The 20,533-nt window shown below is 37.3% G+C and overlaps 1 pseudogene; it reads left to right on the top strand.

Annotated features, from left to right (window-relative positions):
• Positions 1-1,286: 1,286 nt before the first annotated feature.
• On the top strand, positions 1,287-1,810 carry LOC138931472 (enhancer of rudimentary homolog pseudogene; annotated as a pseudogene).
• Positions 1,811-20,533: the final 18,723 nt, after the last annotated feature.

Below are 20,533 nucleotides of genomic sequence, written 5' to 3'. Positions count from 1 at the left end.
AAATACCAGCAGAGAAATAGAAACTATAAAAATAAATAGAATAGAAATTCTGGACTGAAGAATTCAACATGTGAGATAAAAATTTCATTGGGTCAACCTAAAGCAGAATGGAAATGATGGGGAAAGAATTAAAGAACTAGGAGACAGGAAAATGGCAATTGTTCAGTCTGAAGAACAGAAAGAAAAAAAGAGTTAAAAATATAAAGAACAGGAATAATATCAAATAATATAACGTGTAATTCATAAATAAAAGTTGAAAAAATTAACGGGAGAAATAGACAAATCCATAATTATAGCTGGAGATTTTAACGCAGAGAGATCTCTCAAACTGATACGGCAATTGGAAAAAAAATCAGCAAAGACATACTGATTATGAACATTGTTAACCACCTTTACCTAATTGGTGATGTTGAATGTTTATATTTGAAAAGAAGAAAAGTTTTAAATCAATGACCTAAACTTTAGCCAAAGAAGCCAGAAGAGCAAATCTATGTAGAAAACTTAAAAGGCAGTGCGAGGCAGAAAAGTTACTAGTTATTATCGTTTATGAATTGGAATGCAAAAATTGTAAGACTATTAGCAAATCAAATCCAGGTAAAAAAGATAATGCTTCTTCACAAAACTGGGTTTAACTTCAGGAATACATGGTTTAATTTACCACTTCAACAGTTTAAAGGAGAAAAAAATCATATGGTTATCTTCATACATGCAGAAACTGTATTTGATAAAATATTTGTGATCACACTCTAAGAAAACTAAAAACAGGACTTTCTAAATTTGATAAAGGATGTAAATAAAATAAAGCATCAAAATCTTATTTGTGGAACAATGAAAGCTTACTCTTGATATCAGGCAAAGGCAAGGATATCCACAATAGCTATTTCATTCAGTAGTATACTGAGTGTCCTAGACAACACAGAAGAGTATAAAGAAAAGGAATAGAGGTGAAAAGGAAGAAACAAAAAGTCCATTTTGCAAGTAATATGATTGCTCCAGAATAATAGAACTCATAGTAGTCTATGAATTACTAAAAATAATTTCAAAATATGGCACATGGCTGAATACATCAATATCAGTACATTGCATTTGTATAAACCATAAACAAATGGTTCAAAATGAATTCTTAAAAGTTCATTATATATATGTATACATCTTAGGTTTGGTATTATATATACACATATATATATATAAAATGTTGCTCAGAGAAAGAATCACTGGTAGGATTATTTAAACACTAGTTTGTTTTTTTTAAATAATAGACAGATTTTAATTTGTATTAAAACTAAATGAGGGCATTGCGGGTAAGCTCGTGTGCGGCGTTGGCTGAGTCGGCATCGGCTGCAGCGGGAGACTTTGGCGCAGTGTCTCACACCATCTTGCTGGCACAGCCTACCAAGAGGCCAGAAGGCAGAACTTGGGCTGACTATGAATCTGTGAATGAGTGTATGGAAGGTGTTTGTAAAATGTATGAAGAACATCTGAAGAGAATGAATCCCAACAGCCCCTCTATCACATATGATATCAGTCAGTTTGATTTTATTGATGACCTGGAAGACCTCAGCTGCCTTGTTTACTGAGCTGATACCCAGACATACCAGCCTTATAGCAAAGATTGGATTAAAGAGAAGATCTACGTACTCCTTCGTCGACAGGCCCAACAGGCTGGGAAATAGTTGAGTTTGGAAGCATTAGGGGAATGGGGGTGGCTTGGAACACAGGTGTGTGCAGTGTGCTGTAGTGGAAGTTTTGTATTATAGTTATCCTATTTCCATTTTGGTATACCCTAGCCAGAATTGAATGTGTTAGATAAACTGTGATGATCTTGTTCAATCTGAAAACCTCTTTGCCCCCCCTTTTTTTTACTTGAACATTTTTATGATGATTTAGATGAAAGTTGGTTTTTGTCAGTTAATGTTAGTTCCAGTCCCTCAAACTGTTCATACCTGCTTTATAACATCCACTGTACTAATCCTCCTTCAAATTAGGGTGGGGAGTGGAGGCGCAGTTTAGTTACGTCCTCAAGATAAAGTCTTGGTGAAAAACAAATAAATGTTCTTTAGTTATTAAAAAGAAAAAAAAAAAATGACTGGGGCTTCCCGGGTGGCTCAGCGGCAAAGAATCCACCTGCAATACAGGAGACATTGGTTTAATCCCGGGGTCGGGAAGACCCCTGGAGAAGGAAATGGCAACTTACTCCAGTATTCTTGCCTGCAGAATCCCATGGACAGAAGAACCTGGTGGACTACAGTCCACAGGGTCCCAAAAGAGTCGGACACTTAGCAGCTGTATAATAACAACAACAGAACAAGAGAACTAGTTAAATGTTAAAAGAGTTACTTATGTTGTGATCATTAATGTGCTCTTTGTTTCTGAATAAAAATATAAATAGAGTATATTTTGTAGATTATTTTTTTTTTACGCCCCCCCCTGTAGATTATTTTTTTAAAAATCACAATAACAGCATCAAAAATATTAAGTACCTAGCAATAAATGTTATAGTTATTAATAAAAATTTATAAGATAGGACTTCCCTGGTGGTCCAGTGGTTAAGAATCTGCCTGCCAATGCGGGGGACATGGGTTTGCTCCCTGGTCCAGGAAGATTCTACATGCAGTGGAGCAACTAAGCTGGTGTGCCACAACTCCTGAGCCCACATGCCTCAGAGCCTGAGGGCCGCAACAAGAGAAACCATTGCAATGAGTAGCCCATGCACCATAGCTAGAGAGCAGCCTCCGTTTGCCTCACTAGAGAAAGCCCACAAACAGCAACAGAGACCCAGCATAGCAAAAAATAAATAGTTCATAAAAAATCTATAAGATAAATTTATAAACCTTATTAGAAAAAACCCTTAACTATTACAGAGAAGCTATGTTAATTAACAAAAGACTCATTATTGTAGTGATGTCTTTTCTCCTAAGACTGATCTGTAGATTTAGTAAAGTTCCAATCAGTATTTCAAGGGTACTTTTTTTGTTGAATTTGAGCAAACTAATCTGAAACTTTAAGTTGGAAGAGCAAAGAGAGGTAATAACCAAAGCCCTCTTGAAGAAGATGAATAAAGTGGAGCATTTTAACCTACCAGCTATAAAATGATTTATAAAATTATAGTATTTAGAATGGTGTAGTATTTGCACAGCAACAGGCAAAAAGGCCAATGGGCAGAACTGAGAGCCCAAATATGGATATTTGATGCCTGATTTTATCAAAGAGGGAGGGAGATGAAATTACACCCCCTACCTCTCATCAGACACACAAAAATGATGGTTTACAGATCTCATAAAAAAGCAATACAATGAAAATTTTAGAAGACAATATTGGATAATATTTTATACCATTATAGTGGTAAGAGATTTCTTTCTTTTTTTTTAATTTTAATTTTTTAGTTTTTTATTTTTTTAATTTTAAAATCTTTAATTCTTACATGCGTTCCCAAACATGAACCCCCCTCCCACCTCCCTCCCCATAATATCTCTCTGGGTCATCCCCATGCACCAGCCCCAAGCATGCTGTATCCTGCGTCAGACATAGACTGGAGATTCAATTCTTACATGATAGTATACATGTTAAAATGCCATTCTCCCAAATCATCCCATCCTCTCCCTCTCCCTCTGAGTCCAAAAGTCCGTTATACACATCTGTGTCTTTTTTCCTGTCTTGCATACAGGGTCGTCATTGCCATCTTCCTAAATTCCATATATATGTGTTAGTATACTGTATTGGTGTTTTTCTTTCTGGCTTACTTCACTCTGTATAATCGGCTCCAGTTTCATCCATCTCATCAGAACTGATTCAAATGAATTCTTTTTAACGGCTGAGTAATACTCCATTGTGTATATGTACCACAGCTTTCTTATCCATTCATCTGCTGATGGACATCTAGGTTGTTTCCATGTCCTGGCTATTATAAACAGTGCTGTGATGAACATTGGGGTACATGTGTCTCTTTCAATTCTGCAAACTAGTACAGCCACTATGGAGAACAGTGTGGAGATTCCTTAAAAAATTGCAAATAGAACTACCGTATGACCCAGCAATCCCACTGCTGGGCATACACACCGAGGAAACCAGAATTGAAAGAGATTTCTTAAAACAGAGAAATATATAAAAGATAATGAATCAAGTACATTCAAATTTAGAACTTTTGTTCATCAAAAGACACTACTAGGAGAGTGAAAAGACAGACCATAAACTGGGAGAAGATAATTTCAACACCTGTAACCAAAATGATTAATTCAAAATGTTTAAAGAATTCTTGTGACTAGACAGGAGAAGCGAAAATGCTCCAATAGAAAGATGACCCACAGAAAGAGCAAGAAATTTCACCAAGATGAATCTAAATAGGCTCATAAGTATGTGAAAAGATGTTAAAACATTTTTGTAATTGTGGACATTCAGAATAAAACCTGAATGTGAAACCATTTCACATACTAGATTGGAAAACACAAGTCACTAACCTAATTTATATTTTCTTCATATCCACTCCTTGTGATTCAACTGATTTTCATGAGAAATTCAACTTTGTCTTCTCTTCTCTTCCTAATGAATAAATGAAAGAAACTCATATCACGTAGTGCTGTGTTCCCTGTTTTTACTCTGTTCTTGATTGCTAAGTGGAAAAACTGTTGGCAATATGTCATGATAACTTCTTTTAACCAAATTTCTGTGCTATCTTTATTCCTAGACTGATAGTATTTTCTTAACAGCTTTGTCAAGATAAACATTTAATTAGTTAGGTTTATTGCTTAATCGTGATTCTTTTATTATGTAATGAACTAATTAACTTCTTAAGCAGAACTTATGTGCCAAGATTTTACCTGAAATTTGTTCCCCATATAAGTTCGAAGTTTTTTTTTTCCCATGGGACTGCTTTTTAAAAAATACAAAGATTTCTGGATAGAAAACTTCAGGTCACTGGCATCTTAATGTGAATTCATTTATCAGCAATTCTCCTCCAAAACAAAGAGCACGAAATCTAAACTGGATGTGAGGCAAAGGAGGTGCAGGCCATGAACCCTGGTGGTGGTGGTGTTTAGCCGCTAAGTTGTGGCAAACTCTTTTTGACCCCATGGATTATAGATCTCAGGCTCCTCTGTCCATGGGATTTCCCAGGCAAGAATACTAGAGAGTGGGCTGCTGTTCACTTCTCCAGGAGATCTTCCAGCCCAGGGATTAAACCCATGTTTCCTGCATTGGCAGGTGGATTCTTTACCACTGAGCCGCCAGGGAAGCCTGAGCAACAAAAAGAGGGAAAGGGAATCTGAAAGTATGTGTGGCTACTACAGCAGAACACAAATTTCACAGTTTGCTCAGCCCTCCTTTTAAATCCTGGGCTTCCCCAGTGGCTCAGCAGTAAAGAATCTGCCTGCAGAGTAGATGTGAGCTTGATCCGTGGGTCTGGAAGATCCCCTGCAGGAGGGCATGGCAACCCACTCTAGTATTCTTGCCTGGAGAATCCCAAGGACAGAGGAGCCTGGGGTAGGGTCAGAAAGAGTCAGAAACGACTGAAGTGACTCAGCACACATGCACTGTCAAATCCTAATTTCAGGTACCAATTTGTCTCTCCAAGTAATTGCCATGAAAATATTCTGTATGTATTCAGTTAAAAGACATTTAAGTAGTAATTTTATTCAGAAAATAGAGGTGAGTTGCCAGGAAATAGGAATTTCCAGGCTTTTTTTTTTTTTGCAAAATTCTTTATAATATTTTGTGTTTAATCATGCAGCACACCAGTGTTCTCAATGAGAATAATTCCTGGACTTCATTGTCGTTGTTGTTCAGTCACCAAGTCGTGTCTGATTCTTTGCAATCCCATGGACTGAAACCCTCCCTGTCCCTCACCATTTCCCAGAGTTTGCCCAAGTTCATGTCCATTGAATCGGTGATGTCATCCAACCATCTCATCCTCTGCCGTCCTCTTCCCCTTTTGCCTTCAATCTTTCCCAGAATCAGGGTCTTTTCCAACTAGTCAGCTTATTGCATCAGGTGGCCAAAGTATTAGAGCTTCAGTTTCAGCATCAGTCCTTTCAATGATTATTCAGGGGTGATTTCCTTTAGGATTGACTGGCTTGATTACCTTGCTGGACAAGGGACTCTCAAGAGTCCTCTAGCACTACAATTTGAAAGCATGTGCTCAGCTTTCTTTATGGTCCAACTCTCACATCCATACATGACTATTGGAAAAGCCATAGCTTTAACTATGCGGACCGTTGCCAGCAAAGTGATGTCTTTACTTTTTTTTAATATGCTGTCTAGGTTTGTCGTAGCCTTGATAGCTCAGTTGGTAAAGAATCTGCCTGCAATGCAGGAGACCTGGGTTTGATCCCTTGGTTGGTAAGATCCCCTGGAGAAGGGATAGGCTACCCACTCCAGTATTCTAGCCTGGAGAATTCCATGGACTATACAGCTGAGTGACTCACTTTCACCTTCCTTCCAAGAAGCAAGTGTCTTGTCATTTCATGGCTGCAGTCACTGTCTGAAGTGCTTTTGGAGCCCAAGAAGAGAAAATCTGTCACTGCTTCCACTTTTCCCCCTTTCGTTTGCCATGGAGTAATGGGACTGGATGCCATGATTTCAGTTTTTTTTAATGTTGAGTTTTAAGCCAGCTTAAATCTCCTCCTTCACCCTCATCAAGAGACTCTAGTTCCTCTTCGTTTACCACTGTTAGAGTGGTATCATCTGCATATCTGAGATTGTTAATGTTTTCCCCTGCAATCTTGATTCCAGCTTGTAACTCATCCAGCTTGGCATTTTGCATGATGTATTCTGCATATAAGTTAGATAAGCAAGGTGACAATATATAGCCTTGTCGCCTCCTTTCCTAATTTTGAACCAGTCAGTTGTTCCATGAAAGTTTCTAATTTGCTTCTTTACCCAAGTACAGGTTTCTCAGGAGACAGGTAGGATGGTCTGGTATTCGCATCTCTTTACGAATTTTCCAGTTTGTTGTGATCTACAAAAGACATTCAAACAGTCAATGAAACAGGAGTTGAGTTGACTGTTTTCCTGGAATTCCCTTGCTTCTCTCTGATCCAGTGAATGTTGGCAATGGCTTTTACATCTAGAAGTTCTTGATTCAGGTACTGCTGAAGCCTAACTTGAAGGATTTTGAGCATTACCTTGCTAGCATGGAAAGTGAGCACAATTGTCTGGTAGTTTGAACATTTTTTACCATTGCCCTTCTTCGGAATTGGGATGAAAATCCATATTTTCCAGTCCTGTGGCCACTGCTGGATTTTCCAAATTTGCTGACATATTGAGTGCAGTGGTCACAACAAACTGTAAAATTCTTAAAGAGATGGGAATACCAGACCACCTGACCTGCCTCCTGAGAAATCTATGTCAAGAAGCAATAATTAGAACTGGACATGGAACAACAGACTGGTTCCAAATAGGAAGAGAAGTATGTCAAGGCTGTATATTGTCACCCTGCTTATTTAACTTATATGCAAAGTATATCATGAGAAATGCCAGGCTGGATGTAGCACAAGCTGGAATCAAAATTGCATGGAGAAATATCAATAACCTCAGATATGCAGATGACACCACCCTTATGGCAGAAAGCAAAGAACTAAAGAGCCTTTTGATGAAAGTGAAAGAGAAGAGTGAAAAAGTTGGCTTAAAGCTCAACGTTCAGAAAACTTAAGATCATGGCATCTGGTCTCATCACTTCATGGCAAATCAATGGGCAAACAATGGAAACAGTGAGAGTTTTATTTTGGGGGGCTCCAAAATCACTGCAGATGGTGACTGCAGCCATGAAATTAAAAGATGTATGCTCCTTGGAAGAAAAGCTATGACCAACCTAGCTGCTGCTGCTGCTGCTAAGTTGCTTCAGTCGTGTCCGACTCTGTGCGACCCCAGAGATGGCAGCCCACCAGGCTCCCCCGTCCCTGGGATTCTCCAGGCAAGAACACTGGAGTGGGTTGCCATTTCCTTCTCCAGTGCATGAAAGTGAAAAGTGAAAGTGAAGTCGCTCAGTCGTGTCTGACTCTTCATGACCCCATGGATTGCAGCCTACCAGGCTCCTCCGCCCGTGGGATTTTCCAGGCAAGAGTACTGGAGTGGGGTGCCATTGCCTTCTCCGACCAACCTAGAGAGCACATTAAAAAGCAGAGACATTACTTTACCAACAAAGGTCCATCTAGTCAAAGCTATGGTTATGTATGGATGTGAGGGTTGGATTATAAAGAAAGCTGAGTGCCGAAGAATTGATGCTTTTGAACGGTGGTATTGGAGAACACTCTTGAGAGTCCCTTGAACAGCAAGGAGATCCAACCAGTTCATCCTAAAGGAAATCAATCCTGAATATTCATTGGAAGGACTGATGCTGAAACTGAAACTCCAATACTTTGGCCACCTGATGCGAAGAACTAACTCATTTGAAAAGACCCTGATGCTGGGATAGATTGAAGGTGGGAGGAGAAGGGGATGACAGAGGATGAGATGGTTGGATGGCATCACCAATACGATGGACATGAGTTTGAGTAGGCTCTGCAAGTTGGTGACAGACAGGGAAGCCTGGTGTGCTGCAGCCCTTGGGGTGGCAAAGAGTCAGACACGACTGAGAGACTGAACTGACTGACTGACTACATATAGCACTTATCACTATCATCTTTTAGTATTTTAAAGCACTTAGCTGCAACTCCATCATTTCCACTAGTTTTATTGGTATTAATGCTTCTTAAGGCCCACTTGACTTCATACTTCAGAATGTCTGGCTCGAGATGAGTGACCACACCATCATGATTATCCAGGTCATTAGACTTTTTTTGTACAGTTCTTCTGTGTATTCTTGCCACCTCTTCTTAATCTCTTCTGCCTCTGTTAAGTGTTACTGTTTCTGTCCTGTATCATGCCCATCCTTGCATGAAATGTTCCTTTGATATCTCCAGTTTTCTGGAAGAGATCTCTAGTCTTTTCCATTCCTTTGTTTTCCTCTTTGCATTGTCATTGAAGAAGGCCTTCTTATCTCTCTTTGCTTCATTAGCCAAAAATTATCCAAATTTCTATTCTATGGAGAAACCTCTTCCTGATATAAAGTACTCTGTATTAAGCAGTAAACAATTTTGGCACTAGATAATGATTTTAGGGGCACATACACATGATACACTAGGGACCTTAAATTTTTTTTTTTGGTTCAGATCCCTTGAAAGAGATTACTCCTCATAGATCAAGAAATCTTGTTATAGACTCCAAGTTCCTCAAGCTCCTAAAGAAAGTTGCTTTTTTCATATCTACTTAGGTCCTCAAATGATAGGTAAATTGATTTTCATTTTACAAATTTATTTTTAAATAGCAAACCTATATCACACAGTTGGATGTGAAAATCACACCAAGATCTTATAAAAATACTTCCTAAAACTCCATGTTAATTTTATAACATACATCAATGAAACAAAGTTAAAACACTATCATTTTCAAAGCAGCACTCACGTTTATTTTTATATTGCTTTCCAAAAAAAAAAAAAAAACAAGGCTTATGATTTGACCTATCCATAGCAAGTCACAATACTGAAAAAAATAAGCTTCAGTATTTTATGCTAGTTTTTTAGCTATGTTGGAAAAGCGTCTAAATGCGTTACCAAGATGTCTCTTAGTGTTCACACCTATGACAATCTGGTTTTGACCATAGTTATGAGAGAGACATCATGTTTCCAAACTTCTGAGAATATCTTGTTCTCTAGCTTAAGAGTCATGTGATATACATTCAGCTAAACTAAATGTAAATAAGCATCAAAAATCACTGACCTGTTTTGTGTTGCTAAGTTTATGGGCAATAAAGTAATTTTTACTGATATTTGTGTATTTCCTTTCCTTAAGTGCAATCTCAGGAAAGTGTAGATTCTCCTCACCTTGGTTTTCTAGGTTTTTGCCTTATTTAGACTAATTTTCAAGACATTACCATTGTCACTTTCTGAACAAAGGTGGTGACCTGACCTTTCCACATTGAACATCTAAAATTTTTGGTAGCAGTTTTATTAAGATACAGTCACATACAGTTCACCAGTTTAAAGTGAAGTACATAATTCAGTGGTTTTTCATATATCACAGATATACACAATCATTATCAGAATCAATTTTAGAATATTTTCACTGCCCAAAAAAGAAACCTTGTCCTCTTTAGCTATTAGCCCTTCCCACCCCACACCCTTACCCTAGGCAACCGCTAATCCTCTTTTTGCCTCTATAGATTTGACAATACTGGATATTTCATATAAATGAAATCATATATAGTCCTTTACAGCTGGCTTCTTTTACTTAGCATAAGTACAGGACTGACTTTTTTTAGTTAGTGTTCTTTTTATGGCCAAGTAATATTCTTTATGTTCCATTGTATAGATATACCACATTTTGTTTATCTATTCATTATTTAATGGACATTTGGGTCATTTCCACCTTTTGGCTATTGTAAACAATACTGCTATAAATATTCACATTTTTCTGTGGATATATGTTTTCATTTTTCTTGGTGGTATATTCAGAAGTGGAATTGCTCCATTTTTAAATTTTGTGGGATTATCAGATTATTTTCCAAAGTAACCACACCATTTTCTTTTCCCATCAGTGGTTTATAAGGGTTCTGATTTCTCCATATCCTTATGAACATTTTCCATTAGCTATCTCTTTGATTACAGCCTTTCAACTAGGTGTCAATTAGTATCTTATTGTTTCGATTTTCATTTCCTTGGTGATTAATGATGTTAAGCATCCTTTTGTATGCTTATTGGCCTTTTGTATATCTTCTTTGGAGACATATCTATTCAGATCTTTTGCCCATTTTTAAAGTTTGTTATTTATCTTTTATTATTGAGGGTTAGGTATACTTTACATATTCTAGAGACAAGTCTTTATCCAGTATATGCATTACTAATATTTTCCTCTCATTTTATGAATTGTTTTTTCACTTGCTTGATTGTATCATTTAACACACAAATGTTTTTTAATTTTGGTGAAGTTCAATTCGGATATTTTGTTATTGTTGCTTGTGCTTTTGATGTCATATCTAAAACAACAGTGGTAAATCCAAGGTCATGAAGACTTAATCTTATTTTTTCTAATATTTTATTATTTTAGCTTGTACATTTGGTCTTTAATCAATTTTGAGTTAATTTACTCAAATTTAAGTGAATTTGAGGGAAGGGTTCAAATAATTCTTTTGGATATGGCTATCCAGTTATCTAGCACCATTTCCTGAAAAGACTCTTCTTTCTCACCTGAATTGTTTTGACACACTTGTAGGAAATAAGTATAAATGTCAGGGTTTATTTTTGGATTCTCAATTCTGTTCCATTGATCTATATATTGGTCTTTAGGTCAGCACCATACTGTTGATTACTGTTATTTTTAATAAGTTTTGAAATGAGAAGTGAGTCTTCTTCATTTTTCTTTATCAGTATTGCTTTAGTTATTCTGGGTCTCTTGAGTTTCCACATAAACTTAAGGATCACCTTATTAATTTCTACAGAGAAAGCACTTTTGGATTCTGAGAGTAATTGTATTAAATCTGTGAGTCAATTAGGAAATTGTTGCTATCATAACAATATTAATTTTCTCATCCATGAACATGATTTGTCTTTTCATTTTTCCAAATCTTTAATTTCTTTCAAATATATTTGAGTATATTTCAGAATTCTTTTTTCACTTCTTGTGTTAAATTCATTCCTCAGTATTTTATTTTTGATGCTACTGTAAATGAATTTTTTAAAAATTTCTTTTTCCAGAACTTCCTGAGTGGCAGTAATTAAGAATCTGCCTTGCAATGCAGGGGATATGGGTTCTATCCCTGGTCAGGGAACTATGATCCCACATGCTACAGAGCAACCAAGCCTCCCTTGTGATTTGGGGATTTTCTTTGCTGGTATATCCTTGTTCCTCTAGTTTTCATGTATATGTTGTAGGTTTTTGATTTGTGGTTACCATGGGGTTCATATATGTTGACCAATAATTATTCTACTTGTTTTAAATTAAATCATTTAAGTTCAAACACATTCTAAATAATCTATATATTTTACTCCCCTCCCTGACTTTTGGTGTTTTTGATGTCCTATTTCATGTCATCATGTTTATCTCTTAACTGTCATAGTTGATTTTTATAAGTTTTATCTTTTAATCTTTCTAAACTCTTTTATTTAAGTGGTTGATCCATAGCCTTTAGTATATATTTGCCTGTACTAGCGGTATTTTTCCTTCTCTATAAATTCTTACCTCTGTTGTAGCTTTTCTTTTCCACTTAAAACCCTTTAACCATTTCTCTTAGTGTTGGTTTAGTGTTGATGAATTTTAGTTTTCACCTGTCCAAAAAAGTTCTTCATTTCTCCTTCAAATCCAATTGATAATCTTGCTGGTTAGGATTTCCTAGATGGTAGCTTTTTCCCTTTCAGCACTTTAAATATACCATGTCACTCTGTTCTGGCCTTCAGAGCTTCTGCAGAAAAATCAGTTGATAGCTTTATGGGGGAATTCCTGGTATGTGACTTCTGTTTCTCCTGATGTTTACTATTCTCTCTTTAACTTTTGCCATTTTAATTATGGTATGTCTTGGTGTATGCCTCTTTGGATTCGTCTTGTTTGGAACTGTGTATGCTTTCTGTACCTGAATATCTGTTTTCTTCAGATTTGGAAAGTTTTCAGCTATATAGTCATCAAGTAATTTTTAGTCACTTTCTCTTCCCCTTCCCCTTCTGGGACCCCTATAATATGAGTGTTAATATGCTTGATTATTCCAGAGGTCCCTTAAATGCTTCTCTTTTTAAAAATTTTTGTTTCTGCTATTCTGATTAGGTGATTTCTATTATTCCATCTTCAGATCACTTTTGTGTTCTGTGTCAGCTAGTCTTACTTAATTCATTTTAGTGTTTTTCACTTCAGTTATTATATTCTTCAGCTCTATTTGTTTTTTAGTTTTCTATTCCTAGTTTAAATTATTGCTGTGTTCATCTATTCTTTTCCCTAGTTCAGTTAACCCTTTTATTATGAATATTTTTAACTCTTTATTTGATAATTGCTTATCTCTGTTTCCTTAGTTGTTTTTTCAGGAGTTTTCTCTTGTTCTTTCAATTAAAGCAAATCCATCTGTCTTCTCATTTTGCTTGATTCCCTCTGTCCCCATGAAACTGGGTGAAACAGTTGCCTGTCTAGGTCTTGAAGGGTTGTCCTTGTGTGGGAACTTCCCTGTGCAGTCTCTGTGTGTCTGGTTACTTGGTGGGAGAGTTAGATTTCAAGTGAGCACTGGCCATGTCTTCCCCTCGTGTGATGGCAGCTCTCACCTTGGTGGAAGGTGATGCTGGAGATGAAGGGGTTAGAGCCGGAGCCAGGTGTGAGCTAGGCCTTCTCCTATGTTCAGTGACTGTCACTGCCCTGTTAAAGTAGTGTCATGTTCCAAGGTGCTAAAGCAGAAACCCTGAGGTTCAGGTCCAAGCTGATTTTGTTCCCTCTAACTGTGTGCTCTCCCATCCCCCAGCAACGGTAACTTCATCTCAACAGAAGCAACACTGGAGCAAAAAGGGCCAGAGCAGGCACTCAGTGTGGGCCAGGGCATGCATTGCCTGTCCCAGCACACCAGCCATAGCTTGAGGTTGCTCTGCGTTTGTCACCTCTGCAAACACCAGTTTGCCTGGTCCTGTTTGGATGCCATGCCCAGTTTGAGCCAACTCTGTTGCCCCACCTGCATACTTCCTTAGCAACAGCAGCCTTTTCCCTAGTGTAGAGCTGCTCCAGAGCTACAGGGGCCGGAGCAGGTGCTATATTGGGCTAGGAGGCTTGCTGGAGCATTAGCAGAAGTCTCAGGCTATTTCAATCTGCTTCCTCTTCCTTGTTCTTGAGAGTAAGCAAGCATGTATGCACCGTTTATAAGTAGATCCTGGGTTTCTTACAGCCCCCTGATTAAACCCACCAAGTTTCAAACCAGTTAAGGGGACTGTTACCAATGTCAAACCCTAGGCTGAGATGTTCACTTCCCAGGGAGCATCTCTGTACCTGTGTAATCCTCCTTCTCTTTATGTCTTCTTCTTCCATATCTGCCTGACTCTATGTGGATCTTTCCTACAGCCTTGGTTGTATAGTCTTTCTATCAGATTCCAGTTTGTTTTCAGTGAGAATTGTTTCATATAGATGTATTTTTGATGTGTTCATGGGGAAAGGTGAACTCAGCATTCTGTTACTTCACTATCTTGATCAACTCCCCTCTATAAATGTTTTCAAGGACAGTGTGTAGTACACAATAAAAAAATAACCAGCTACCCAAGGAAACATGACAACATAATTGAGAACCAGCAGAAAAATAGAGAACAGAAACAAGCCCTAGAGTCCACGAGATTTATCAAAAATATACTTTAAAAAAGAAGGTAAAAGATAACATTACAAGTTTTTGGAGATATAAAACAAAAAATACTTGAAAATGTTACCTAATAGAATCCTAGAAATGAAACATGAATAGCAGGAATTAAAACTCAGATTTAAACACATTAGAACAAAAGAAACTATTAAGAATAAAGCACAAAGAGTCAAAAGGATGGAAATTGTAGGTGAAGGGGTAAGAATCATAAGGGTTGATTTGTGAAGGAAAAAAACAATATATAATTGAATCCCAGAAGTAAAGAGACTAAGAAAGGACATATTGGAAGAGGTAATAGCTGAGAATTGTCCAAAAACTGATGAAAGATAAGTTTAAAATTCAAAACTTCTTAAAAACTCTATAAACAGGATAAACCAAAAGAAATGCACAGCCAAGTCCAGAAAAAAATTATGAAAACAAAAGATAAAGAGGGAAAAAAAAAATTAGCCAGGGACGTGGAGAAAGCAGACAAAGGAAGACAGATTGCTTTCAAAGGAGCAAAAACTAGACTGAGAGCCAGCAACTAACTTTTAAACAGAAACAGAAAAGACAATGGAATAATAAGTTCAAGGCACTGAAAGAAAACAACCAAACCAGAAATTCGTATGCAGTGAAAGCATGCTCCCATAACTAGGGTAAATAAAGACATTTTTGGACAAATAAAATCTGAAAGAATTGGTCACAAGCACATCTACACTAAACGGAACATTGTAGGGTAGCAATCCCCAATCTTTTGGGCACCAGGGATGGGCTTTGCAGAAGACAATTTTTCTACAAATGGTACAGGGAATGGTTTGGGGATTATTCAAGTGCATTACATTTATTGTGTACTTTATTTCTATTATTATTTCATTGGGATATATAATGAAATAAATATACAACTCACCATAATGCAGAATCAGTGGGAGCCCTGAGCTTCTTTACAGACAACAAGCTGACCCCATCTGGGGGAGATGGGAGACAGTGACGCTGAAGTGTGTTGCTTACGTCCAGTCTACTCCATAAATTCATTTGGTTGCTGTCAGCGCAGAAAACCCTGCTTCACAAAGAGGCTGTTGGAAATGGAAATGGACTTTTCAGTGCTTTTGTGGCTATCTCAGGATATTCTGCCTTGACTTTAATCCAGAACGTATGGAGATTTGAAGTTGCCTTAAACATACTTTTAAGGCCACCATCATTTGGGATCTCAAGCAGTTGATCCCCTTCTAGCAAGGATAAAGTTGATTCACCTGGCTTTTTCACATATGGGTTGCAGATCCATTCCTTCTGAGTTTGGGGGTCTTTTGTGGTTGGGAAGTAGTGCCCAGGCTCTTTTGAAAGTTGTGATAGATGATCATGTATCAGCTGAGAGAAAGAAGGCCCTGGCTCAGTCTCTCAAAATCTCTGCTAACGTTTGAAACATATATAAAAAAAATCCCAACATTCACTCATCACCCCCATAATTCTAGTTTGACTTTGATTGCAGCCACTTTATCTGCTGACTTGAACACAGTTGTTCTCCCCTGAAGTGACAGATTGAGTTCATTGAACAGGTTGAATATGTCACACAAGTAAGCAAGCTTTTTGACCCATTCTGTGTCACTGAAATGTGCTGCCAGTGGTGAATGTTTTTCTAAAAGAAATCTCTGGGGTGGCTCTCATAACTTTAAAACTGTGGCCAGTGGTCTACCTTTAGAAAGCCACCTCACTTCTGTGTATAAGAGATGTGTGCTCTGTGTCCATCTCCTCACAGAGCTGTGTGCACAGACATTAGTTAAGGCCATGTACTTTAATGTGGTCAATAATTTTAATCACATCCTGAGAAATATTAAGTTCAGGTGACATTTTTCGACTAGACAGCATTTCTTTATGAATGACAGTGTGTAGACTCACATTCAGAAGTGACCTCTTTGACCTAAGTAGAGACACCAGAAAGTTAACCAGTCATGGCAGCCTTTATGTCCCTGCATATACCAACACAAAGTGACCAATTCCATTTTCCTAATATGTAATCATTCAAAGATTTGAATAGTGTTGGTCGTCAACAAAAGTGAACAAAATATATCCTCCTGCACATCCTCCTGAAAAATATATAACGCAAAAACAAACATTGTTGCCTTCTTATCGACATCAGTAGACTCATCAACCTGATTACATGCCATGGTGACTCATTAATCCTCTCTGACAATTGTGCCTCAATATCCTCTGCTATTTCATCAATTTATCTAGTTATGATGCTAAGTAAAAGAGCAACACGTGCCACCTTTTGAACTGCAGCCTCTCCTCAAAGTTCATGATAAAAGTCCTTAGCAGCAGGCAGAATCAACTCTTCAGGTAAGAAAGGGCTTAGTTTTAGCAATGCGGTTAACCACTAAAAATGATGCTCTTGGTGCAGACACTTTTGATGAAGTGGTGGCCTTCAGTAATTGCTTCTGTTCTTTTCTTACACTTTTTTATGTTGAAAAACTCCAAAGGCTTGTCTTTTAATGCAGGATGCTTGATCTCCATGTGGCAAAGGAGTTTTGAAGGTTTCATGGCTTCACTGGGTAGCTGGTCACCATGTATTATACAAAGCAGGCTTGGAGATGTGAATCACCCGCACAGTGAACCCTGTTGTAATTTAAGTAGGACTCTCGATATTTTCTTTTAACTGTAGCTTTCTTTTTGTTGGCAGTCTTAGAGTCTTCTGCTTAGAGTCTCATCATCAGGCCTTTCTCTGTTTTCAAAGAAGTTCTTCAGTGACACTTGTTTTTTGCTCATTTGGGCTAGGATTAGCTTGTGGGCTTACTAAAACAGTGACTGAGACAAGTGCACAGTGCAGGAAGGAGGCTCAGACAGAAGTGATAAGTAAAATAATGGGAAGGTCACGCATAGACTGAAATAAGTGTTGGGTTCTAACTTAAAGCCTGCCACTAGGTGTACAATTATTCTGTTGTACTGTAGCTGTACAATTGAATCACATCAACTCACTTTCCACTATAAAACCTGCAATGAGGTGCAGCTTAATTGTCATTTGCCACTCACTGATAGGGTTTTGAAATGAGTCAGCAAGCAGTTGATTTATTATGGTCCCTGTGCAGTCAAACTTCTCTGCTAATGATAATCTGAATTTGCAGCCACTCTCCAGCGCTAGCATCACTACCTTAGCTCCACCCCAGATCATCATGCATTCGTTTCTCATAAGGAGCACGCAACTTAGATCCCTCACATGTTCAGTTCCCAGAAGGGTTTGTACTCCTATGACTCTAATGCCCCTGCTGATCGGACAGAAGGTGGTTATGTGAGCAATGGAGAGTGGCTATAAATACAGAAGCTTTGCTCTCTCGCCCAGCACTCATCCATGCTGTTCCTAACAGGCCATGGACTGCTGCCATGGTTCAGAAGTTGGGGGCTCCTGGTATAGGAAATTCTTTGGGTAGAAAAAAAAAATGATCCCAATTGAAGATGTAGATTGTGGTGAAAGAAATGAGATTTAAACATTTGGGCAAATATAAATGAGTATTTACTATATAAACAGTCATAATAAAAACTTCTGGTCTTTATAAAATGCAGAAAAATATATGACAAAAGTATATTAGGAGAGATAAAGTGTTCTATGATTCTAGCTTTTTCTGGGAATAGGATTAAAGTAGCAACAACCTCAGATATGCAGATGACATCACCCTAATGGCAGAAAATGAAGAGGAACTAAAGAGCCTCTTGAAGGTGAAAGAGAAGAATGAAAAAGCTGGCTTAAAACTCAAAATTCAAAAACCAAAGATGGCATCCAGTCCCATCTCTTCATGGCAAATAGATGGGGAAACAGTGGAAACAGTGACAGACTTTATTTTACTGGGCTCCAAAATCACTGTGGACAGTGACTACAGCCATGAAATTAAAAGACCTTTGCTCCTTGGAAGAAAATCAGTGACAAACCTAGACAGCATATTAAAAAGCAGAGATATTACTTTGGCTACAAGGGTCTGTAACAGTCAAAGCTACTGTTTTTCTAGTAGTCATGTATGGATGTGAAAGCTAGACAATAAAAAAGGCTGAGCACTGAAGAATTGATGCCTTCAAACTGTGGTGTTGGAGAAGACTCTGAGAGTCCCTTGAACAGCAAGGAGATCAAAATAATCAATCTCAAAGGAAATCAGTCCTGAATATTCACTGAAAGAACTGATGCGGAAGCTGAAGCTCCAATAGGTTGGGTACCTGATATGAAGAGCTGATTCATTGGGAAAGACCCTGATGCTGAGAAAGATTGAAGGCAGGAAGAGAATGGGACAACAGAGGATGAGATGGTTGGATGGCATCACTGATTCAATGGACATGACTTTGAGCAAACTCTGGGAAATGGTGAAAGGCAGGGAAGCCTGGCATGCTGCAGTCCATGTGGTTGCAAAGAGTCAGACATGACTGAGTGACAGGACAATAACAACAACAAATTGAAAATTTGGGTAAACAAGATAAATTTTAATGAAATATATACTTCAGAAGACACGTCCCCATTTTGGGTAATTAAAATTTGAATAACTGGCATTTATTTAGAGTTCTTTCACTTATGGTTATTTTACCTTTTTATTACAATTTTTAAGAAGCCAATGGTTTCTCTAGAGATTTGCTTAAAAACATTAAATTTTGTGTTTAATTCTTAACAAAAATAAAATGGAATTAAACATGTGCAAAATAACTGAATGTCAAGTAACCAGTTATACAGCCAGCTCATTTACACTGAATTAGTAATTTGCTCAGTCTGCAATTTATATTAATTAAGTAAAGATTATCTTTTGTTATATACATTTACATGATGACATAAATGTCTCATTCTCTTCTCTGTAAATGTTATTATTATCTTAAATTTCAGCTCCTTCCCACTATTAGCCTCTTAGAGTAATTCCATATAAGATTGTCATTTTTATCATACTTTTGCCAGCACTGTCATTGAGAGAATATTTAGCCTGAAAGTTAAATAAGTACTAAAAAACACATACTTTGGAGAAAGTGTTGGCAAACTATGGCACATGGGTCCAAACTGCCTTGCTTCTGTTTTTTATGTATCTTGCAGCTAAGAATGGTTTCTGCAGTTTTAAATGATTGGAGAAAAAAGTCAAAGACCAATGTTTTATAGCTTGTGAAAATTATATGAAATTCAACTATCAGTGTCCATAAATAAAGCTTTATTAAAGCATAGCTGTACTTATCTCTTTACATATTATCTGTGGCTGCTTTGAGTGCCTGCAAATTCAAAAATATTTTATTACCTGGTCCTTTTCAGAAGAAATTTGCCAACCCCTGTTTTAGAATATGGGAAAATTTGAAAGTTTTCAGAGATTCTTGAGTTAGTATATCTAATTGAAATGAGAACTTTATGTTTTGACTTTGGGCTTTGGTTTGTAATGTTGACTTAATAAAGTTATGTAGAGATTATTTAAAAAAGCATAGGACTCTCTTGGCTTCAACAAGCTCTGTAGAAAATGATATGACAAGCTGCATGATAAATTTATTTTTTAAATATAAAAAGGCTCTTGTGCTTTATCAATTTTTATATCTTTTTATTTATTATGCTTTTATAAAATCTTTTAAATAAAGTCTTAATACCAAATATTTATGAAATATGTCAGATACTATTTTTCATATATTGTAGACGTTAAATAGTAGCTTGGTTGAATGCATTTGTTCTGAATTTCTGTCTAGCCAATTAATACTTTCATATTCCACTTTTATAATTTTACATTCTTCAGATAATTGTCAACTCTCTGAAATAAGTAAAGACCTAAATTGTAGTTCCATCTTGGCCACTGACTTGCTTTGTCAACTCAGTATACTTCTCTAGGCTTTTTAGTTTTCCTCTTTGTAAGCTGTCCTAGTCTGTAATTTGTATTGAAGTAATTTGATCTCTTGGTAGAAAAGAATTTCTGCAGATCCAGAGTGTCATTATCCTTCATTGGAATACTCACATATAAATTTTTTGGTTAAAAAATTCGTTCCTCTGAGCATATTAAGGGCCTCATCATGAATCCAGGCTAAACACAAAGCATGTGTAGAACCCAGCGGCCTCTCTGAGTACAGTGGGCCTGTGGTGTTGCCATCATATTGTTCATTGTTTCCTGAACTTGCTGCCTTATAAGAGGCTGCTTTTCCACTGTTCCCCACTAACATTTGTTTCTGCTGTCATGGCATCTTTCCACCCAACATTTTCTTGTTTACTGTGAGTCAGAAATGAATCTGCAATAGAGAACT

Source organism: Ovis canadensis, chromosome 2 (genome assembly GCF_042477335.2).
Source record: "Ovis canadensis isolate MfBH-ARS-UI-01 breed Bighorn chromosome 2, ARS-UI_OviCan_v2, whole genome shotgun sequence".
In the NCBI taxonomy this organism is placed as follows: Eukaryota; Metazoa; Chordata; class Mammalia; order Artiodactyla; family Bovidae; genus Ovis; species Ovis canadensis.
The sequence above is the reverse complement of the archived record's forward strand: the minus strand, read 5'-3'. Positions and strand labels throughout refer to the sequence as shown.